The sequence below is a fragment of the Rhinolophus sinicus genome, chromosome 3, assembly GCF_057876585.1.
Source record: "Rhinolophus sinicus isolate RSI-liver-muscle chromosome 3, RSI-T2T, whole genome shotgun sequence".
Classification (NCBI taxonomy): Eukaryota; Metazoa; Chordata; class Mammalia; order Chiroptera; family Rhinolophidae; genus Rhinolophus; species Rhinolophus sinicus.
In genome coordinates, this window is record NC_142503.1 from 166,474,890 (window position 1) to 166,499,387 (window position 24,498).

At 43.4% G+C, this 24,498-nt stretch overlaps 1 long non-coding RNA gene across 1 annotated transcript in view; it reads left to right on the top strand.

Annotated features, from left to right (window-relative positions):
• Positions 1–24,498, top strand: part of LOC148758695 (uncharacterized) — a 221,118-nt gene that overhangs the window by 93,583 nt on the left and 103,037 nt on the right. The window contains exon 4 of the long non-coding RNA XR_016020891.1: positions 16,267–16,394. This is a non-coding gene — a long non-coding RNA (uncharacterized LOC148758695). The remainder of the gene's footprint in view (positions 1–16,266; positions 16,395–24,498) is intronic.

Below are 24,498 nucleotides of genomic sequence, written 5' to 3' on the forward strand. Positions count from 1 at the left end.
AAATTTATTGGGGTGACATTGGTTAGTAAAATTATATAGGTTTCAAGTGTACAGTTCTTTAAAAAAAAACTATGCTTGGTTACAAAAAGCAATAATTCCCGCTTTGAATTTATTTGTACATTTATTTTTTTCTCTGGGCAGAACTATAGACAGAGCTGTGCCTAGCTCTCTCTCTGCTGGCTTGAAATGTTTAAAACAAAAAGGTTAGGAACTTCTAGTTTGGACGTACATTGTCCTCACTTCCTTTTAAAGAGACTATAGTTCCTTTCTTTGCAAAATTTTCTGCCATTTCCCTTTTCTCCCCAGAGTTGGAGATAGCTGCAGCATCCTTCTCAAAAGGAAACACTCCTTCAGAGTGGGGTAGAGGAGAGGCAGCGTGCTCAGGCATCTTGGTCTGGATTGGGTCCTCACTGCTTTTTCGCTCTGTGTGTGTGGGTAAATCACTTAAACTCTATGAAGTGCAGTTTCCTCATTATAAGACGTGCACAACAGTATAGATTTCATAGGCACAATTGTATTAAACGAGACAGCATATATCAGTGTACCTACACAGCTGCAAAGAACGTCCTCAAAAGTTATTTTTTCCCCCTTATGAACCCATTTAAGATTGCTTTGTGCTGTGCAGTTGATACAACCCTCCCACCACCACCCCCAACTGTGGCACATCCCAGGAGATCATTCATTCATTCATTGGCCCATTCATTCCACACATAGTATGTATCAGGCATTAGGGATATAAAAACAAATAAGACACAGTCTACTCCCAAGGGATTCTTTATGTACCCCTGGCAGCATTGATCCAATTACCCTCTCTTACAAAGACTTCTTTTACAGTCTCAAATGTCTGTCCAGACACCTGAATTGGCTGCCTGCTTTCATTTTGTGTCCATTGATTGGCCAACTGCACTGACCAGCAGACCATTAAAAAAAAAAGACAGTTAATTTCTCTTTATTTAATTAATTCTAATTCATACCAATTATCACCACTTATCTTCAAAGATAATTATTATTTATAGGAATTAAAATCCATGCATTCCAGGGAAAGATGCAAATATACTCTCATTTGTCTACTACTTAGTGATGCCTCCTGTAGTCTTTTCAGTTGGTATTGCATTGGTTAATATGGCTTGGCACATAGTAGGCATCTAATGCTAACTGGAATGAAGTATACCTCTCAGAGGGCAGTTAATACAACATTCACTCTTCTGCTCCCCAGCAAATTAAGGTTTGAATAAAAGAACCCAAGAGTAGTATCATGTGGAGCCTCCGGATGAACTGAATTGTTTTTCTAAACAGGTACCTTCCAGTGTGACTGTTAGGGGAGTGTGGAACTGGGGTGAGAAGCATAGGCTTTGGAGTCAGACAGGGGGGTATCCTCTCAGTTGGGCCACTCACACCAGCGAACATCATCAGGCTGTGACTCTGGGCAGGTCACCGGATCTGTCTGAGCTTTCGTTTCCTCATCTGTAAATGGAGCATCCTAACAGTACACAGCTCTCTGGCTTGTGGGGGGGATTAAGTGGGATACTGCATGTAAAATGCCCAGCCCATTGGAGCAGTCAGGGAGGGGTGGCTATTCTCAGTAAGTCAGGTGTGGGGACCCAGGAGGTTGGAATTTGGGATGAACGGCTTTGCCTTTTGAAATTAACATTGCCGTTATTATCACATAAATCAAATCGACAGTCTTTGAGGGTTTATGGCCCTTCCATCTTCCTAGGAGGCACTGCTTCCTCCAGATGTAGTTTTTAACCCAGAGGCCACCTGGAGGGGTTCCCCAGGCATCATCTATTAACAGGCTCTGGGCAGTACATACCCAAGAGGGAGGAGGCAGCCATTCCCTGGAGATGGGGGCAGCAAGTCTGGGGCCGCTCAGGTCCCTGCCCTACCCCCACACTTTATTTAGCTTTAGTTCAGGGATGAGAGCACTCAGGCCAGCAGATGGGAGCTGTTTCATCTTAGCTGGGTCAGAGGTTAATGGAGATAAGTAGTGTCTTCTTACCAGGAGGCCTCAGGAAAGCCCCGTGTGTTGTTGGAGTTGAATCAGGATCTCAGAGATTGAACAGACTGATTTCTCCTACCTTGCGGAGAGAGAGTGAGGCCCCGTGAGAGAAAGCTGCAGTGGGCAGGGCTGGAGGGAGGAGGTGGCTAGAGGACCTCGTCAGTCATTGAATGGCTTGGGGTGACACAGGATAATTGCCCACCAAACAATCAGAACACTGGGATCAGTGCACTTCACATTACTAAATTGGGAGCTTCTGCACAGCCCCACCTCGTAAAAAAGGCAGGCCGCCTCTTTGTTCCTCCCCAAGGTGCCATGGGATCCTGTCAGGCTTCTTTGCACAGTCACTGTGGTAACTCGTGGCCTGGCTGCTCCTGTGACCCACGGGAACAGCAGCCTGGGGTCTGATCCCATGTTCCCCTTGGCCAGAGTCTGTTCTGACAAGGGCAGCATGTCTAGGATGTAGACCAGGGCCTTCTCTCTTGAGATGAAGAAATCTCAAGAAGTCAATCCAAGCTAAAGAGGGGGAAAATATCTGTATATTAGGAATGTTTCTAAACACCCAGCAAACCTCTACTCTTCTGAAAGGTCTTCCCTAGTCACCCACATAAAAATATGCTTCCCCTGTAGTCCTAGAGCAGTGGGTGTCATTTCGTTTCTGTGGCCTTAACATTGGCCGTTCTGTACGTCAAACTCTCATTTCTCAGTCCCCTAAAAGGGACTGACGCAGCCTGCCTCCTTCCCCATTCCCTCCCCCTCTTCCTCTTTCCCTCTTTCCTTTGATCTTTTCTTCCTTCCACTCAACCACATGTATTGGGCAACTGGATGCCAGGTACTTTCTAGGTGCTGGGGACAAATGTAAACAAAATAGAGATTGTCCTTGGTCTGGTGCAGCTGATGTTCTTAGGGTCATTTTCATTCACCCCTCCCACTGGACCATACTCTCTGGGAAGCTGGAGCCATATAACATTTCTTGTATCTCTTATATCCCTATGTAGCTATGCCTTGTTGGCAAAGGGGGCTGAAATGTTTGTTGAAAGAATATGTGCCTCTTGGTATATATGTAGAGGTTGCCAATTCAGAAGTTCCAGGGACCAATAAATGAATGAAGGAGTCTGAATGTCTGGGAAACACTGAGGAGTGGTGGTGACTTTGGCAGACTGGAGAATGTGGACACTGGCCAACAGCTATCACTGTCACTTCAGCTGGAGGTGGCCATCTTGGAATGTGAGTCCTGTCTTGCTGAATCTTTTGATTTTTTAAAGAGAAGCGGGAAATTAGAATTTTAATATGAAATCCCATATTTAAATGTTGAAAATTAATTTAATTGAAAGATCCAAGAAAATATATCTGTGAGCCAGATGAAGAGCATGGGGGCTGCTAGTTACAATGTGCCTGTTGGCCAGGATTACCTGCTTTGTGATGAGATGAGATTTTTGTTGAAGAGATGGGATACCACATCCTAGGCCATCACACTAGAAATCTGCACTAACTCACAAATTCCTCCTTCACTCCATCCTCTCAAGCCGTCACCTCCGGGTCCCTGTCTGTTGCAGAGACATGCTTCTCACCTGTCTGTCCTGGTAGCTGCTCCCACATTCTCCATCAGAAACTCACATATCGCAGGACGGGGAAGGAGACCTCTGAGAAGGAGCACAGTGTGGCAGTGACAAGCCCCGAGTATGGCAGCATTGCACTGTGGGTACTGCATTTGTTTAGGGGAGACGTGGGCCTGGGTGTGAATCTTGGCACCAGCTGCTCCTGGATCTTTTACTTCATTTCTCTGGACCTCAGGTTCTTGGTCTGTAACATGATCATACTATCTGCCTTGCAGGGTAGTGATAAGAGTTAACTTATATGTTAAGGTAATAAATTATATGTAAAAAGATTAAAGATTAAAACAAACATAACCTCCTTATTTGGTGTTCAAGGCAGTGCTGGAGAGCTACTTATCCCCTCGAGGGTCATGACCTAGACAGGGCTGGCCTTGGATCTTCTTGGGGTTTGAGTGATAGGAGTGGGGTGGTGGTGATTAAGGATACATTGAGGGGCTTGGCGGGGGGCAAAATTGGGAGATAAATTGCAACTGACTCACAATTTGGGCTCACTCTATACTTTGCAATGGCCTTGAATGTAATCAGTATTTTTATTTTTAATCTGTGATCAGAGCACTGCTGAAACCATAGAGGTTAAGAACAAAAAATGCTGTTCTTTCCATCTCTTTCATCACTTGTGGCCGGCTTTCTCTGTGTTTCAGGGAGACTGCATAGTTCATGCAAGATGACAAAGATGTGGGCATTTGAGAGTGGGGTGTGGTGGGAGAGTTGGGGCACTCTCTTTCACGTATTCCGTGGGTGCTATTAGAAACTGGGGAGAATGTTAAAAACTTTGTCTAAGTTGTGAAGCTAAAGTTCAATACATGGAAGACTCCCCAGGCGAGTGAGTAATATTTCACTACATCTAGAGTTATCCTGGGGGTGGGGTGTGTGTGTGTGTGTGTGTGTGTGTGTGTGTATAAATGCACGCATGTGCACACACACAAACATATCCTGGTTTTCTGAAGATTCTGATGAACCAAGATACATCTGAGAAAATAAATACGCAGCGTAGAGTGAGGGACTAGGCCCTTGGTTTCACAAGTATTTCTTTACAGCCTGCCGCATCGTTGCTATTAGGGTTACTGGCTCTTCAAGCTTGACCTGAGAGAGAGACATCAGCATGCTGGCTTGATAATAAGATGTGCTCTACTGGCTTCCAATGTGGGTACGAAATACACAGTGTGGCTGAAAAGCGGTAAATGTCTCCCCAGCTGACCGGCGGGTAATCTCTCTTAGCACTGCTGACTTGGAGTCAGAAAGAAAGCTCTACTGCTTTCTGACTGAGTCTCCATGACGATCCCTTACCCTGTCCGGGCGACCATTTCTCCATCAGTAAACTGGACACGATACTACGTATTCTGCAGGCTATGGCAAGCACCGCACAGAATACCGGATGGACAGTGCGTTCTGTGTGGCCACCAGTCTTGGGAAGACACAGATACACTATTTATGTGTGTATTTAAAGTCAGGGCTGATCCCAGTACAACCCAGAAACTGTACGAGTGTTACTTGAATAAACTGAAGAAAAAAATGTCCTAGAAACAACGTCTCTAGAGCTGGGGACTGAGAGGGATGGAAAATGTGTGGGGCAAACAGGATCTAAAGTCAATCAGCTGCAGAGAAAATGACCAGCCCGGCAGCCTTCTGTGGCTTCTTTGGGGGCGTCTCCCTGAAGAATAAAGCCCCAAACGCCCGGCTGGAGCACCACCCTTGGAGTTCCCATGGCTGCCATGAACCGGGAGGTGGAAATGAAGACATTGTGCTGTGAGAACCTCCCGGGCTCCTACTGGTGACTTCCTCCTATAAATCAGCGACGGACAGCTGTGTCTCCTTGCGCCATGGGATAGAAAAATAGACCCTGTTGCTAGACAGCAACGCAGGCTCCACAAACATCGTGGGATCAGAGGGCAGGGGCTTAGCCCAGGCACTAGCCAAACAGGCCCACAGCCCCACAGATCATTTGTTTATTTTCACAGTGGCATTGCCTGTCTGTGCCAGGAAGGAGGAAGACCCCCTCTCTGCTCTGCATGTGTGGACCACTTAGGGCTCACCCCGCAAAGGCCACGGCTGCAATGAGGCCCACTGACCTGCTGGCTCATTTATTTATTTGAGCTTCACATAGATTGTCAGGTCGAAGTGTTGAAGCAGATGGGGAAGCACACAGTCTACCACAGAATATTCTGCAATTTTATTTTACTTTGTTTGGTCTGCCAAACATCTGATTGAGCAAGAAAGAGAAACCTTGTACTGACATGTTCATCCGCTCCCCCATGCACCTTGCCGTCCCAACCCCAACTTCCATCAGGGTCTTTACTTTCCAATCAGCCTCTGACCCACCCAGGTAAACAGGCTATGGCAGCTGTGAGGCTGAGCCCTCCTTCCTTTGAGTTGAGCCCATCTCTTCCAAAATGAAAGCATTTTCCCAACATTTTTTAATGAAAATTTCAAAACATATATTAATAGAAGATGTTTACAGTGAACACCTGTAAACCCACACCTACTTTCTACTATTAACATATTAGGATACTTGCTTTATCATATAGCTACCTATCAATCCATTTCATTTTTGACACATTTCGGAGTTAATTGCGGACACTGTACCCTTCCTCCCAATTACTTTGTTTTGTATACCAGTAACTGGACTTCAGTATTTGCCTTTAAAAAAAAAAAAATTTGCTTTATATATTTAGATGCATAAAGCAGTTTTTTCTTTTAATGTAAAACTTACATACAATGAAATGCACATATCTTTAGCATATGTTCATTGAGTTGACAAATGCATACATCTGAGTAACCCAAACTCCTATCAAGATACAAAACATTGGAATCACCCAGAAAGTTTCCTCATGTTCCTGCCTAGTCAATATCTGCTTCTACTCCCTCAGAAGCAGGGAGTTCTGTTCTGTTTATTCCCCCTTAGATTAGGGTTGCCTGTTCTAGAACTTCATATAAATAGACTCATAAATTATGCTCTCTTTGTGTAAGGTCTCTTTCACTCAGCATAATGTTTAGAGGTTCCTCCGTCTTGTCATCTATATTAATAGTTTGTTCCTTATTGCCAAGTAGGAGGATTCCATTGTATAAATATTCCAGTGTGTTCTTCCATTCTCTCATTTTTGGGTCTGGGCTGTTTCCATTTATTGGGTCACAGTCAAAAAAGTTGCTATGACTATTCTCGTTCAAGTCACATTGTGGACATATATGTTTTCGTCTCTCTTGTTATAAATATATAGAATTGAAATTACTAGCTTATAGAGAGTATAGAAACTGCCAGACATTTTTTCCAAAGTGATTTTAACATTTTACACTCCACCTGCAATGTCTGAGAGTTTTGGTTGCTCTACATCCTTGCCAACATTTGGGGTTGTCAGTCTTAAATCTTAGCCATTCTGGTGGATGGACAGTGGTATCTCTCATTATGGTTTTAATAACTTTAAATATGTATATCTGTTGTTCTAAATTCTGAGACTTGATTGATCAATATCCCTGGCCTGATTTTCAACTTTAATTTTCATTTTCTAAAAGTGGGTTGGAGCATATAGTTACTTGCCTTAAATTATCCTGGGGTTGAGTTACATATAAATTTTTTCAAATCATTATGATCATTGTTCATTAAATACTCATCTGGTGTGAGACTTTCCATTATAACACCTTTCTTTGGAGGGAGATGTGTCTCAGGAAGCAAGTAAGGGATGCGTTTTTAGGAGTAAGTTTTGATAAATATAGAATCTTGGGGATATAGTCTTCGGATGAATTCCGTCAGCAAGCATATCAGTTTTTAGGAATGTTTGCAATGAATGTTTTGTGGCAGCACTTGGAATGCCATTTCCTTAACTCTTGGAGCGTTTCCTCCTCTCCTGCTCGGAAATATTCAGAATTGGGACTCTATTCCTCCTTGCAGTTCTTTTTGGCTTTCCTAGCAGCCTGTCTGATTTCTGTTCTGTCTTTCCTGCTGCGGCAGCTCCGGCTGCTTTTTCAACAGGTCTTTTTCTTTCTCTGTGTGCACTACCTATGTTCAAGCTCCAGGCTCTGAGTTCCAAGCCTCATGCATATGTAAATGCATCTCTCCAGCTGCAACTTTTCTCCTGAAAGGAGACACCCCATCAGCACGATTTCCTAAAAGCACAACTCTGTTTATGATTATTTAATAATTCTTCATCACCTGTAAGAGAAAGCCCATAATAGCTAACAGTTTTTGTTTGTTTGTTTGTTTTTGATGCCCCTGCCAAGCCCAATTCTGTACTAAGCACTTTATTTATCTCATTTAATTCCCACTACAATATTGACAGGGTAGGTCCTAGTTTTACATTCATTTGTAGATGAGGAAACTGAGGCTTAGAGAGGTTAAGCAGTTCACCTACAGTCACATAGCTGGTAAGTTGTGGAATCGATATTCAAAGCCAGGCAGGCTGACCCCAGAATCCAAGCTTTTAAGTTCTTTATTGTTCCATCGTAATATGACCTCATCCTGTCTTCCGAGCTTCAGTTCTGACACTTCCTATCTCCCTTCTTCAGCCACAGTGACGGATCTACTGTAACTTGAAGCAAACCAGACTCTCTCATACCTTTCTGACTTGGCAAATGCTATTGCATCTGCCTAGGATAGTTGCTCCACTCGCCCCCTTTTTCATTCTGTCAGAAATGAGTGTAAGCCTCACTGCCCCTGAGGGCTCTTCTAAAACCAGTGCTGCTGCTCGCTACTCCTGTTCTTCTATAGCGTGTATGCTTTTGTGTTGTGTCGATGTTTCAGCCTGTGAGATACTTTGACAGGGACAGGACCGGTTTTACTCACCCTGTATTCCAGGAAGTTAGCCTAGAAACTGGAAAATTATGGTTACTCAGCCTCCTCGGTGGGGTTCCCTGGGAAACAGAAACTGAGAACAACTGCTGGGAGGGAGGGAAGGAGGGGAGCAGAATGGGGCAGAGGAGAACTGAGCTGAGTTCAGTTACTTGAGAAGCCTCAGCTGGCCCATGAGGGGCTCTGGAGATGCAACTGTCCTTTGCAGTTTTCCTCATTGAGGCCGAGGGTCGGGCCTTCGTCCCCCAGTGTCTACCAATCCCTGGATGTGGCGTGCCCCCTTAGGTGGGGGGCGCCTGGAGCAACTCTGGGAGAAGAATTTAGCTATGAAATCTGCAGCGCCCCCAATACTTCGGGCACCTCAGGAAAAAAATGCCTCGGTTCTGTGTAGATAGCACACCACTGCGTGAGCTACACACAGCAAACACGTGAGGAAAGAACAAACACATAAGGGAGTCTGTCTTCAGCAACTATGTGTACTGTGTAGCCTCTGGTACATATGGCAGTCTTTAAAAAAGAGAGGAAAGTTTGAAAGAGAATTTGGGAATGTATTAGTTGATCATTAATGGATTAACTCTGTATTAAGAAAATAGATATTTGTTTGATTTTACCAGGATAGAAAAGTTCCTCTCATGTTGAACATTGCTTAGCAATACACTGGACTTTCCTGGAAGAGGGAGGGTGGACGTCTCTACAATACATAAGGCTTTCATTTTGCTCTGTAATCTGCTAAGCATGCTAAGTGATATGAAGTATATGGGAGGCATGTGCATAAGGCATTACTAGATTCTGACTCCATGAATGTGACTTACAGGCATCCTTTATCTTTTTTATGGTCATTTAAATGGGCCTGTGGCAGCTTTTTCTGGTGACTTCCTTTCTCACACAGAACCAGTGACTTGAGGTCCCAGTTTCCTTTGAGTGTTAGGTTTAGCTTTATTACACAGAGTTTATAAGTCAGCAGGCCTCCCCTCTCCATTCCTGTAGTTTTGTTGATTTAATCCTAGGATGTGGTTTGGTTGGTTTACAGCCCCTTTAAGATATTATCATCCTCCACCAGAATTACCATCTTGATTCTTCTCTCTCGCAGAAGGAGGCAGAGGTAGCCCCTTGCGTTAAGACTCTGGCCCCACAAGCCACAGAACCTGTGACCTCGAGCCACCCTGTGGAATCCAAGCCACCTCTGGAGATTCTCAGACTGACTGAGCATGATAACGGATTCTGTCACTTTGTGGGGTGTTTCAGATTGTGGACATTTAGAGCATTATTATAGAATTGTTTATTGACCTGTATAAACATATACACCATTTATCACTACAAATGTAACAGGTGCTTCCCAGGCTACCAGCTGGAGGTAATTTAGGTCTCTAAAATAGTAACAGAGCAGTATTTTTCAGGCTTAGCTGTCTTCACAGAGAACTGTAGAAACCTCAGCCTCCTTTAAATTCTTCCTTTGGGTCCCAAGGCAGAGGAGGTTGGGAGAGACTCCCTGGGGCATCTTCACAATTGCTGTGTCTCTCCATGTTCTACGTAGTCACCTGTCTTTCTGTGGAAAATGCCACTGGCAGAACATCCACACATGACAGCCTAATGCTCTGATCTATTTATTTTTTCTCCTCAATGGAGGAGAGTTCTCAGTATTTCATACCGATGGCTTCATTCATTCATTCAATAAACACTTAAATTGAATGTCTATTATATACTAAGCATTGCTCTTGGTAGTAAGGTATACATATAAACAAAATAGATCAAGTCCTGTTCTCATGGTACTTATAACTCAGGGAGGGGAAAGAGATGCTCTATGAATACATCAGTACAAGTCAGGGGGTGATATGTGCTACAAAGGAGAGTAAAGCAAGAAAAGGGGGTACAGAACAATGGTGGGGGTGAGTGCTATTTAATATAGATAAGGTGATATCTGAGCAGAGATTTGGAGGAAGTGAGGGAGTGAGTTGTGTGGATATCTAAAGAAAGAGACTTCCAGGCAAAGACATAGCACATTCGAAGGGGTCCAAGAAGGCTTGACACACTTAAGGAACAGCAAGAAGGCCAGTGTATCTGGAATGGGGACCTTATGGGCTATGGAACAACTTTGAGTCTTACTCTCGGTGAGACAGAAAGCATTGAAGGGTCCTAAGCAGGTGAATAAGATGATCTGATGTCTAGTTTAACAAAATCACCCCGTTGTGTGGAGAATAGACTGTAGCGGGCAGGGAACAAGAGTAGAAAAAGGGAGGCCAGTTAGGAGGCCACTGCAATTGTCAAGGGGAGGGAGGATGGTGGCTTATAATAGGATGATAATGGTGTATGTGCTGAGAAGTGGGCACATCCTGAATATACTTAGAAGGAAGGGTTAACCGAATTTGGTGCATGTGAAAGAAAGAGAATGACTCCAAGGGTTTTAGCTTTAGTAATTAGTTAAAATGGAAAAGTCATTACTGGGGACAATGAAAGAGGATAAGGTTTGAGTGGAAACACAAAGTGTTCCATTTTGACATATAAGGTGTTGAATAATTGGTTGGAAATATGAGCTTGGCATTAAGAGAAGATGTTGGGGTTGTAGATAAAAATTTGGGACACAGCATACAGAGAATATTTCAAGCCTCGATACCCAATGAAATCACCCACAGTGAGTGTAGGTAGAGAAGATGTGAGATCTAAGGATGAGGTCTGAAGCCCTCCAATGTTTAGAGGTCAGAAGAGACTGAGAAAGAGTGACTACTGAAGTCTTCCTGGAAATAAAGAAAGTATTTCAAAAGGGAAGGATCGATTAAGTCAAATACTCCTGATGCATTAGGTTAGATAAAGCCTTAGAAATGAGCATTGGTTTTGGCAATAGAAGGTCATTGGAGACCTTGTTATAAGCAATCTTGGGAAACTGGGGTGAATTCAAGCCAAGTTGGAGTGAATTCAGGAAAGAATTGAAGAAGAGTGGATGTAACAAGTACATACAAGTCTTTGTAGTAGTTTTGCTGTAAAAGAGTACAGAGAGATGTAGCTGGGGGGGCGGGATGTGGGGTCCAGGGAAGCGTTCTTTTTTTAAAAAAATTATGGGTATAACTGGATATTTGTATAATAGTGGGATGATACAGGAGAGCAAAAAAAAAATTAGCTGAAGTCGGAGGGAGATGATATAACTGTAGGAATTATGCCCTTGAGCAGATGAGAGGGGATGGATTCTGTGTATACGTGCATGCTTTGGCCCTTGCTAGGGCTTGGATGGCTTACTCATTACCACAAGAGAGAAGGCAGCATATGGGCGCAGATGCAGGTAAGATGGTTTACTAAATGGTAGGAGCATGTGCAAGTCCTCTTTTGACTGCTTCTGTTTTGTTTTGTTTGTTTGTGTTTTGGTGAATGAAGAAGCAAGATCAGAGTTAAAAATGAGGATGAGGAGTGCCGGAGATTTGACTAGAGGTTGGAAGGAATGAAATATTAATAGTTGTCTAGAAGAGTGGCAGAATAAATTGGTAAAGAAAACATAGTTAATTTGCTGCACAGCCAAGGTCTCACTTCATAATTTGATAAAGATCCATCAGTGTGGTTGTGTACTTTTTCCAGCCCTGATCAGTTGCCTAGGTAGATATGAGTATGTGGAGAAGGTGAAACATTGGGAGTTTTATCGGTTGATAGCAGAGGGAGACAGACTGATTGCCCATGGATTTTCCACTCAATGGAAAATGAAAGGGAAAGATACATCTCACTACTGGTTGTTTATCCCTTGAAGTCTCTGGAACTTGTCCAAAGTGAATGGGACAGAAATTCATTTCATCCAAGAGCCCTTTTCTGTGACACCAACTATTATACTACTCCTGCCACAGTCACATGCCCCAATTTTCTTTCCCATCTAGCACAGGTGACAGGAGCCTAGAGAAGGTGGGATTACAGAATAGTTCTCATCGCCCAGTGGCTGAAGGGGCTTAGTCCAGCGGCTGGTTTACCACATCCTCCCCCTCCCCCTAGCATTCAGTTCTTTTTTTTTTTTTTATCCAGCGCAGCCAAGATTTTGGTTCTTCAAGTAGCAGGAGCCCTTCTGTTGTGCCTGGAACATTCCTCAGCAACATGTACACAGAAGAAATCTGAATGCCGGGACCTCTGTCATCAAATTGCCCCATTGATTTGTTTTCCTAGTTTGTGGATCCTATAGTTCCCAGGAAATTTAAAGAATAAATAAAGTGGATATTTATTTATATTGTTGCGATAGAGATCCACTTGCATTTACTTAGGGATAGACTTAGGAATGATAAGAAAGTTCTCTCTTGAAAGTCTTTTGAAAGTGTTTGTTCCTAATAAGATGTTGTGTTTAAAGCAGCAATGATATCCCTGTTCTATGAACTGAGAGTCAGGGGTACATCACTTGAAAATAACCCTCTGTCATTCTGAGGCTTATACATATTTTTTCCCCAAATTAACTGGAACTTTCCATTAAGCAATGTGATGTTATAAAAAAAAATTTATTTCTCACTTACAATGTCTTAACACAGTGTCCAGTAGAAAGTAATGCCAAATTGGAATTATAGAAACAGCCTTTTGTTATTGTCCTGGAGTTAAAATTCCAGACACAGAAAAGCGTGGCTCTGATTTTTCCAATTGTCCTTACATTTTTTTTTTTCTTACTATGTGACCAAGGCAGCTAAATTCTTACGTGCATGTTTTCTTGCATGGCTTGCAATTACACATTTTATTACCATATCAGATGTTTCTTGTGTTCGTGCTGTTCAAGCTTTCTTTCCTGAAACCCAGGCCTCTTCTAAATCGCACACTTCCAAGTGTTAAAAATAGGATTGAGGTACATCCACTATAGAAAACAGTATGGTAGTTCCTCAAGGAATTGAAAACGGAACTACCATATTGATCTAGCAATTCCACTTCTGGGTATATGTCCGAAGGAAATGAAATTATCTCAAAGAGATAGCTGCACCCTCAGGTTCAGAGTAGTGTTACTCACAATTGCCAAGACATGGAAACAACCTAAGAGTCATTGATGGATGAGTGGATAAAGACAATTGGAGATATATCTATATATAATAAAATATTAATTCAGCCTTAAAAAAGAAAGAAATCCTGTTACTTGTGACAATGTAGATGAACCTGGAGGGCATTGCGCTAAGTGAAATAAGCCAGACACAGAAAGACAAACACTGGATGGTATCATATGTGCAACTAGGGGAAAAAAAATTCGAACTCATAGAAAGTAGTGGCTGGGGCTATGGGTGGGGTGGAGGAAATAGGGAGAAGTTGGTAAAGATAAAACTTTCAGTTATAAGATGAATAAGATCTGAGGATCGAATGTGGAACATGGTGACTATAGTTGAGAACACTCTATTGCGTACTTGAGGTTTTCTAAGGGAGTAGAACTTAAATGTTCTTACTCATACACAAAAGGTAAATATGTGAGATGATGGAGGTGTTAATTCACTCAATGGTGGGGATCCTTGCACAATGTATATCAAATCATAATGTCTATAACGTAAATTTTATTAATCCTCAATAAAGCTGTGGGTTAAAAAAGGAAAAGAAGTGGGCTGGAGCTGGCTGCAGACGTGAGACCAGCTCTGCTCTGTTGATCACTGCAGCTTGGCTCACATAAGCCAGGCCTGGTGCAGTCTCTCACTGCTCATCCTCCACAGCAAGCTTTCTTTGAAATGACCATGATTTCTGTGACTTGATTTTGTCACAAGACAGAGCTCAAGACAGAGCTCAAGACAGAGGGGCCTGTCTGGCCATCGCTGGAGAAGTCTAAAAAGCAGAGGGGAAGAGAAGGAGGTGATGGGTAATCCCACACCGCTGAGTCAGGGCAGTGATGAAAGGAGGTGTTGCCATGTTGCCATTAGTGTCTGTAGCCTGGGACTCTGTGTGTGTGTGTGTGTGTGTGTGTGTGTGTGTGTGTGTATGTTGGGGATGGGGGAGCGAGCTCTGCTCTCCCCTCAGGCTGTAGAACTAGGAAAACAATGTCTGTGGAGACCAGAGACAAAGGCTTCCCGGCAGCAAAGGATGCTCTTGAATCCTTCCAGCCACACTTATCCTGGCATTATTCATGACCTATCTGCCTCCCAGCAGTCAATGTTGAGAGGGAATGGTGAAAAGACAATAGTCCATTTAACAAAGCAGATGCTTTCAGCTCCTATTTTAACCTCTTTCACATCCTGTCATCACTCCTTAAAGTGCAGAGTTTTCACAGATTGGAAAAAAATTGTCCGGAAAAAAGGCCGATCCCTGTGTGTGTTGGGCATGTAAGTGCAGTTGGAGAATGGGGCCAGGAAGGGCACCGGAGGGAGACTCCCAGCTCCTACTCCGATCCGATCAATGTGTTTAGCGTACAACCTAGCCTTCCGGCCACAGCCCCTCCCCACACCTGTCCAGCTCCCTCCTGCCCAGGCCCTCACAAATGTTCTCTCTACAAACAGAACTTTCCCAGGATTTCCATAGCACCTGAAATATTGGCTAATACCTGTCAAATGCTGACTATGCACCAGACACTGTGCTAAGTACCATAAATGATTATTTCATTTAACTCTCACAGCTGTGAAGAAAGAATTATTATTTAATTCACAAATGAAGAAACAAATTCTCAGAGAGGTTAAGACACGTGTCAAAGATTCACAGCTAATGAGCAGCTGAATCAAAATTTGATTCTAGGTCTGTTTCACTTCAGAACCTAAGCTCCGTTTTACTTTCTCGTTTATTTTTTATAAAAACATCCAAATGTTTTTTCTTCCATCAGATCTAAGTTCCATGAGGGCAGGGACTGTGTCTGTTTTATTGAACACTCTTATCCTGGAACCTCACATGGTCCTAGAATATAGTAAATATTTACTAAAATAGGGAATAAAAAGTGAAACGAAGCATGGTTACAGCCTCAGAATGCCTCAATGTGGATGTGCTGATATTTCGTTATGGTTCCTATTCTCAGAGGACGCAGTGATGGTCAGGCCCTGACTGACCCCACTCTCACCTTATCTGGGCAGTAACTGGGAAGACCGATTTGAGGAAAGATTCCTCTCCTGAGACCCAGAACCATATATCTAGTTACCAAACTGACATGACCACTTGGATCCCTGATAAGTTTCCCCAATTTAATATGTTTTAACTGGTCCTTCCTCGTTCTTTTCTACTTTAGTCAATGGCCATGACACTCACCCACCTGTCAAACTGCAGGAACCTGACAGACATTCTTGATGTCTTCAGGATGTTATTCCTCACATCCAATCCAATTGCAAGTCCTACTGACCAGCCTCCAAGATGTATCTTTAGATGGTCCATAGCTCCCACCACCATCCCAGCTACTTCAAGTTGCCATTGCAGTAGCTGCCTTACCTAGAAGATCCCTTGTGTTGACTGTGGTTTCTGGATCTTTGTAGATGCTCACTGGCTCATGAATTTCTATGAGAGGAAAATGGTATACCTTGTTAGGAAAGCATCAGCAGGTAGGGCAGCACATAGCATCAGTGGTTGGGTGGGTTCATTTGAGCGTAACATTGGTCACTATAGGCTGGAAAAAGTGGTAGGCAGGACTTGGTGACCAGAGAACCCCTCTGCTTGGCAAAGGGAGATCTTTGCTCAGCACTTATGCCCTGGAATGGTTACAGGTGCTGCTTCTTTCCCCTTCCTACCATCTCTGTGCATCTCCTCTCAACTGGAGTCTCTTCGGAGACCCTGAGGTCCTGATGGTGACAGGATCATCTTTCCTACTTCCTTCCCTTCTTCCTTCCTGTCCATAGCTCAGCCCACTTTCCAAAGGCACAAATGTAGACAAGACCAGGACTCCTAATCTGAAGAAGAGCTCCTCACGGAGTTGAGAGGCATGTGGGAATCTCCTGGTCAGCTTTTCTCATACACAGTACTTGAGATTTTGCTTTCTGTGATTCTAGACCCTTCTGGAATCTTGGTAAAGCCTGAACAATGGAGGAACAAGAAGCAGAGTCTTTGATACAAGGTAGAGAGTACAGAGACCAAAGACCACAAGAAGGTGGCCAAAGGAAGAAGAGGTCATAAACAGGTAGGAGAATAAGTTTAAGAACCAGCATAGAGCAAACCTTGTATGTTTAGCAATTTGCTTAAATGGTTGTATAGGAAGAGATGATTATTTTTCACATTGGAGTGCAAGTTTCTCGAAGTCAATTGTCTCATTTTGGTTGTTTTGTAGCCTTCCCACCGCAGTGCTTTGTGTAAGCTTATCAATTAGTTGTTGCATTTATCCAGAGCCTCAAAATAATTGACACGGGCTCTGTGTGAAACATTCTAGGCATATCTCCATACTAGCCCACCATCTGAGCTTTTGGGAGAATGGAAAATAATTTATATGTCAGAGTGGCTCCACGATTATTCAGAACTGGCATGGAGAGGATTATCAGAGTGAGAAATTTTGCAGTCAGGCTCTCTGGGGCCTCTTTGAAGTGGGTGTTTATTACATATTTTGCTGACTGCTTCCATAAATCCCAAGAGTGCTGGTAATTTTACATCAAAAAATAAGAAGTGGAAATGAAGCAATTTGGCTGTGAGCACATCCTTGAATTTCTACTGGTTGCTTCTGATTATAATTTGGCTGTGAATAAATTTTTACCATTTGCAGTATGGTATGAAAAAACACACACACACCCTGATACTTTAGAATAGAACAATGTCTAAAAACATGCCCAAGTTCAGAGGGCGAGGAGAAATCTCTGAAACAAAGTTGGCCAGCACTCCAGAGAACGCGAGGAAACTTTTCATTCCCCAAAACCATTGACCTCGGCCCTCTTTGTGGCCTTTGTAGTACAAATACTGGATTTGCGGAGGCATTTGGAGGGTCGTTAATTACAAACGGGTGCTCTTTCTGTGTGGGGAGACCATGTTCAGGTTCAAGGCCCTGAAGTTTTGGATGAGGCCAGCTCTCAAATATTGTATTTTTCCTGTAGTTCTTTATTAATAATAATAATAATAACAATAATAATAAACTTATAAATAATGAGGCCAATAAGAGTAGAGAATTGAAATAATAATAGGTCACATTTATTAAGTGCTTACTAGTGCCAAGAACTGTTTTATGAGCATTAAGTCATTAAATCTTCACAACATCACTATGCTTAGAGATAAGGAAGCTTAGAAACAGAAAAGTGAAATATGCCAACCAGGGCCACATGGCACAGCCAGGATTCAACCCCACGTTCTCCTGGTGACAAAGCTGAGCTCCTAGGTGAGCGACACCACTTCCTGGCAGTACGAAACTAATTGAAAAGCAAGGGAAACCAGGACCACAAGCTTTATATTTTGTGCTGAGTTCCGGGATTTAGGCCCCAGAAAAGTTAACCTAGTTAGAAAAATAAAAAATAACTAATAAATTTTAAAAAGGCTGAAACTGAAAGGTCCACCCTTTGTCTTCTGCGTGTCCAAGGCCAGGCTGACAAAGCCAGTTTAAGGCAGTTTAAGATTTTTCCCTTTCCATGGCCAGATCTGTTTTAGATCGAATCTTCCAGCTGGTCCTGATTTACAGAATGGTGCTCAGTTTTCCAAACAAGCCATGCACTGGTCTATCAGAATTCCATTCCAGCTAATGCTGGTTTGGTTGTGCCACGACTCTCATGGCTGGGGTGTATATTTCCCCCTTCTTTTTTTTCCCTTTTTTGTAAAAGTAGAGCATACCAGTTCGTTCTAATTGTTGCATGTTGTAATACTTTTACATGCAATTTTCCCCTTCAGTTCATTGCTCCCTACGAAGGAGTTTGTGGGTATGATTATTGTATTATGTTTATAATTGAAAACAGCTGACTTCATGGATTTTTACATTTTACCTAGTTTTCCAGCTGGGTCTGACTTTGGCTTGTCATGTGAGGCATAAGGGGAGGTGGTTTGGAGGAGAAAGTGGGGGAGAGTGTCAAATCATTGCTTTCGTAGCCAACATCAATAGTGAACTAGCTCCAGAGAAGAAAGGATAGGATTCTCTGAGTGTAACTCTGTTAGAGCCTAAGAAAGGTTTCTGGAGAGCAATTTTCAAACATGAAAACGGAGAGAGAAAAGTGTAAGTGAATGTGTGGGTTATGATACCAGAGCCACCAATTTAGTGAGTGCTTATTATATGCCGTGCACTGTGCTAACCACTCTACATGAGTTATTTCATTTAATCCTCACAGCAACCCCATTTTGCAGATGAGACAACTGAGGCTGGGGAGGGTAAGGAAGAAATGTAAGTGAGGGAGCTGGGATTCAAGCCTGAGATTTTTCTGAGACCAGAGACCAGGCACCTAAACATTCATCCCACTCTCCCTGCCACTGGGCTGTCCTGCATATGGGAGGTTGTAACTAGAGAACCACTCAAAGGCCCATTTTGAAGGACACCTCAGCCCTGCTCTACTTACGTGTTTTCCTGGATTTCCCAGTAGGAAGGTGAGTGTGATCTGTGATAGAGACCCCTCCCTTAGTCTGACAGGAAATCTTATTGTTAATCATCTGGGTTCGTCAATCCCACCCCCATCACTTTTTTTTTTAGAATTGCTATAAAGGGAGTTTATTGATGTGTAGGCAGTAGACTCTCTGGTCCCTTCCAGTTCTTAAATTTTAGGACGCTGATTTTTAAAGAAAAATGTTTATTAAAAATATTGCTAACATACAATACTATATTAGTTTCAGGGGTTATTTAACATTTATACACCTAAAGAAGTGATCACCATGATAAGTCCAGCAACCATCTGACACCGTACCACGCTATCACAATATTATTGAGTATATCCCCATGCTGTACACTACATCGCCATGACTTATGTATTTCATACCTGGAAATTTGGACCTCTTATTTCCCTTTACCTTCCCCCTACTCATTCTTTAGTTTATCAATTACAGTTGACATTCAATATTATTTTATATTAATTTTAGGTGTACAGCATGTGGTTAGACATTCGTATAATATACTGATTAGTCTAGTACCCATCTGGCAGTATACATAGTTATTACCATATCGTTGACCATATTCCCTATGCTTTACTTTATATCCCCACGACTATTTTGTAACTACCAATTTATACTTAATCCCCTCACCTTTTCCACCTTGTCCCCCAACCACCTCCCATCTATCACCCCAACAAATCTAGGACCCATCTGACACCATACATTGTTATTACAATATTATTGACTATATTCCTTATGCTATAACCTACATCCCTATTACTACTTTGTAACAACCAATTTGTACTTCTTAATCCCTTCCCCTTTTTACACCCACAACCCCAAACCCCCTCCTATCTGGCAGCCATCGAGATGTTTTCTGTATCTATGAATTCGTTTCTGTTTTGTTTGTAAATTTTGTTCTTTAGGTTCCACATGTAAGCAAAATCACATTGCATCTGTCTTTCTCTGTCTGACACTTCACTCAGCACAATACTCTCCACCATCCACGCTGCCACAGATCATGCTACCACAGATGGCCAGAACCCATTCCCTTCCATGGCTGAGCAATATTCCATTGTATAGAGGTACACTTCCTCTTTGTCCATTCTTCCATCAACGGACACCCAGGCTGCCTCCACATCTTGGCCGTTGTAAATAATGCTGCAATGAACATATGGATGCATATGTCTCCTTGAAATAGCATTTAGGGTTTCTTAGGATAAATGCCCACAAGTGGGATTAATGGGTCCTTCTTTGTCTCTTCTTATAGCCTCTGTTTTAAAGTCTATTTTGTCTGATGTGAGTATTGCTACCCCAGATTTTTTTTGTTTTTATTTTGTTTCCATTTTCATGAAATATGTTTTTCCATCCCTTTACTTTCTGTCTGTGTGTGTCTGTCAATCTAAAGTGAGTCTCTTGGAGGCAACATATGTAAGGGTTTTGTTTTCTTATCCATTCAGCCCTCCTATGTCTTTTGATTGGAGCATTTAATTTACATTGAAAGTAATTGTTGATAGATATATAGCTATTGCCATTTTATTATGCATAATTTTGAGTTTTTTTCCATCTTAAAGAAGTCCCTCTAACATTCTTTGTAATACTGATTTGGTGCTGATGAACTCCTTTAGCTTTTTCTTGTCTGGGAAGTTCTTTATCTATTCTTTGATTTTAAATGATAGCCTTGCTGGGTAGAGTAGTCTTGGTTGTATTAATATGTCCTTGCTTTACATCACATTGTATATTTTGTGCCAATCCCTTCTGGCCTGCAAAGTTTCTGTTGAGAAATCAGCTGACAGTCTTATGGCAGGTCCCTTATAAGTTATTAATTGCCTTCCTCTTGCTACTTTTAGGATTCTCTCTTTGTCTTTAACCTTTGCCATTCTAATTATAATGTGTCTTGGTGTAAGCCTCTTTGGGTTCATCTTGTTTGGGACTCTCTGCAGTTCCTAGATTTGTAAGTCAATTTCCTTCACCAGGTTAGGAAAGTTTTCAGTCATTATTTCTTCAAATAGGTTCTCAATCTCTTGCTTTCTCTCTTCTCCTTCTTGTACCCCTATCATGAGAATATTGTGATGCTTGATGTTGTCCCAGAGGTCTCTTAAACTATCCTTTTTTGGATTCTTTTTTCTTTTTGCTCTTTTGATTGGGTGTTTTCTGGTACCTCGTCTTCCAAATCACTGATTCGATCCTCTACTTCATCAGGTCTGCTTGTGATTCCTTCTAGTGCATTCTTCATTTCAGTCATTGTATTCTTCACTTCTGACTGGTTCTTTTTTATGGTTTCTATGTCCTTTTTTATGCTTGCTATCTCTTTGTTGAAGTTCTCACTAAGTTCCTTGAGCATCCTTATAACCATTGTTTTGAACTCTGTCTCTGATAGGTTGCTTGCCTCTATTTCGTTTAGTTCTTTTTCTGGAGTTTTCTCCTGTTCTTTCATTTGTGATGCATTTCTTTGTTTCCTCATTTTGGCTGCCTCTCTGTATTTGTTTCTATGTTATGTAGATCTGCTATGTCTCCCTGTCTTGGCCAGGTGGCCTTATGTAGTAGGTGTCCTGTGGGGCCCTGGCACAGTCTTCCAGGTCACCTGCTCTGGGTACTCCAGGAGTGTCCTTTGTGTCGATTGTGTTATAGTTGAAACTTGATGGCTGTTGGCATGTTACTTGGTGGGATTGCCCCTCACGCTGATTGGCTGTGGGGTTTGGCCATATCTACAGCTTATGGGCTGCTATGCAGTGGGCTTATTCCACTGAGGAGGATTCACCCCAGTGGGTTCTTGTCCCTGTTGAGACCACCCTTTGTGTGTGCTACTTGTGGGGTTAATTAGGCGGTGCTCTGCTGTGGTCTAAAGCCAACCTCCAGGTATGTTGTTTCTGGGGCCTCTGGGAGGGTCCCCGGTGTAGGCCCAAGTCACCTACTGCTTGTGACCAGCTGGGGGCTATCCAGGATGAGCTACAAAGCAATCTGCAGTTGTTCACTGTCTGCGCTAAACCGCCTTGTGCGGTGCTTGAGTTGGGTGAGGCAGCGTCTCAGGGAATCACCATAGTAGGAAGAATTGTGGTCACCAGGTTAATACAAATTCTGGTTTGGTGCCAGTGCTGAGCCTGGAGCTACTCAGCAAAAGTCTCAGAGCACACTGAAGCCAGTTGCCACCCACCTGGGGTATGTGGAGTCCCATAGTTTTCCAAGAAAAAATGCAAATCGAGGGGGGCTGGCTGTTTGCACAGAAAGTGCCTCTGGTGTTGAGGGAGTTGGGTGGGGTGAGGTCCCAGCGGACCTCACCAGACCAATCAGATTCAGATTTGGCTGAGTGGGGAAGGGCTCAACACAGGAAAGATTGCACCTGCCTGCTGGCTGCACAGGAGGAAAGGACCCCACGTAGGGAAAATGGTGACTATTCTCTAGCCCTTGCCTCACAGCCACACACCTCAGTCTGCCCCCTTATGCCTTTGACACCCCCTGAGTCACCATCTCTCCACCAGAGCCCAAGGTGAGTGCCTGCGAGTGAGTGAGTCTGTGCACGGGCCATTTAAGAGGACATGTGGGTTTCCTGCAGCCTTCCATTTCACCCAGATGGTTGGAATCCCCACTGGTTTTCACAGCTAGATGTTGTGGGGGCTCTTCTTCCTGGCATCACTACTTCAGGCTGGGGGGCCTTATTCCTTTGGGGGAATTTCCTTGTCTGAGATATCCCTCCTGATTCTCAACTGCCCCATGGAGATTTGGGCCCCGTTCCCCGTCTTTGCCTCTTTTACCAGTGTCAACATATTTTCAGTTAGAGAATTTTTCAGCTAGACTTCAGATGATTATTCTGTAATTTAGGTGTAATTTTAATGTGCTGACAGAAGGACGCAGTGTTGTACGGGGGATCCTGCTTGCTGTGCCATTTGTCATGTGGGAACCCTGCTCGCTGCACCATTTGTCTTGTGAGGTGGCCTACAGGGTCTCTAGTCCCGCTCCCCACATAAGAATGCAGGATATGGCTAGGCCAAAAAGGAACACCCACGGAGCCATAGTCAGGGCAGTCATACCACTATAGTTTCACTGGAGGCACTATAGTCTTACTGGAGGCAGGATCCACACGACCTGCAACCTGCTGTCCGCTTCTCTGCCTGCCAACCGACCAACTGACCAACCAACGCAACCACAACAGTTATATCAGTGGCTAATTGGCTAACTGGTTACAGCTGATGGTCAATTAGCCACAGCTGATGGCCAGCTACTACCTGAGTCAGCACCTTTCCACGTGTGGCCAAGAGCCTGGAAACTGCTCTCTGGGACTCTGTCCCCGCATGTAGGCACAGTGTTTGACCACTCCAACATCTCGGATCTCTCCCCCATCCCAATTACTTTTAATATTACCCTTTGCCTGCACTCTTCCCTCTAAGCCCTGGGAAATTGAAAAGGGCACGACGTTCCCATTTATAGGGTCCTCCTACATGAGAAGTATTATAGTTGTTGAAGATGTGGGCCTTAGGTGGCCTCCTCTGTGCTATTTGCTGGAGATTTTTAGTTCAGTGAGTCATTGGGGTTGATCTCTGGGTCCAGCTACTTGCTCATAAGGTGAATTCTCTGTGAATTATTCAGAATTACAGTAGTTGCTGTGGTCTGTTGTTTGTGTCCCAGACCCTCCCCCGCAAACAAATATACATTTTGGAATCCTAATGCCCAATGTAATGGTGTTAGAAACTGGGGCCTTTGGGGTTGATTAGGTCATGAGGGGGAAACCCTCATGAATGGGATTAGTGACTGTGGGGACAGAGTCCCAGAGAGCGGTTTCCAGGCTCTTGGCCTCACGTGGAAAGGTGCTGGCTTGGGTAGTAGATGGCCATCAACTGTGATTGGATGGCCATCAGCTGTAACCAGTTAGTCATTAGCCACTAATATAACTGCTGTGGCTACGCTAGGGGGTTGGTTGGTTGGCAGAGAAGCAGATGGTGGATTGCAGCTAGCAAGTGGGGATGGCGGATTGAGGATCCTACTTCCTGTGTTTCTCCCAGCTGCCAGCAAGACTGGGGTGCAGGAAGATCCCTCGTTGGGGTACTGGTAGATGTTTGCTTTTGTGTCTCGACCAGCCGCCATCGAGAACATAGTGGTATGACTCCCCTATCTATGGCTCCATTGGTGTTCCTTTTTGGCCTCACCATATCCTGCATTCTTGTGCAGGCAGCGGGAGCTGAGACCCTGCATGATAGTGACCTTACTAAAAAGATCCCACAGAGGTTAAGGATCCCTACCCTTTTCTGCCACATGAGGATAGGATGAAAGGTCTGCGACCAGGAAGAGGTATTCACCTAACCACGCTGGCACCCTGACCTCCGACTTCCAATTTCTGTTGTTTATAAGCTAGGAAGTCTGTGGTATTTTGTTGTTGTAGATGCCTGAATGGACTAAGACAGTACTAGAGATCTCTAAATTGATGACCCATCTTTTCTCAGACACATTCTCTAGCTGTCATTGACAAAGGAAGATGTGCCAGAATTTTATGTTGACTCAGAATGAAAAAAAGAGCAATTTTCCTTATCAGCTGGTCCTTTGTGAGTGGTTCCTGGGCAGGCTGGATTACCAAATGCTTGGCACCTGCGGCCTGTTCATCTCATGCACGCCTCCACTTTAGATTGTTGCGCTTGCCTTTGGCAAGCAATGCTAGGACATCTTATATAAGTTAGAGGTGCTTTAGAACTTGAGAAAAAGTACGTGCAATTCATGTGCAATTAGTTTTTCTTTCCTTTTGCACTGGGCTGTCG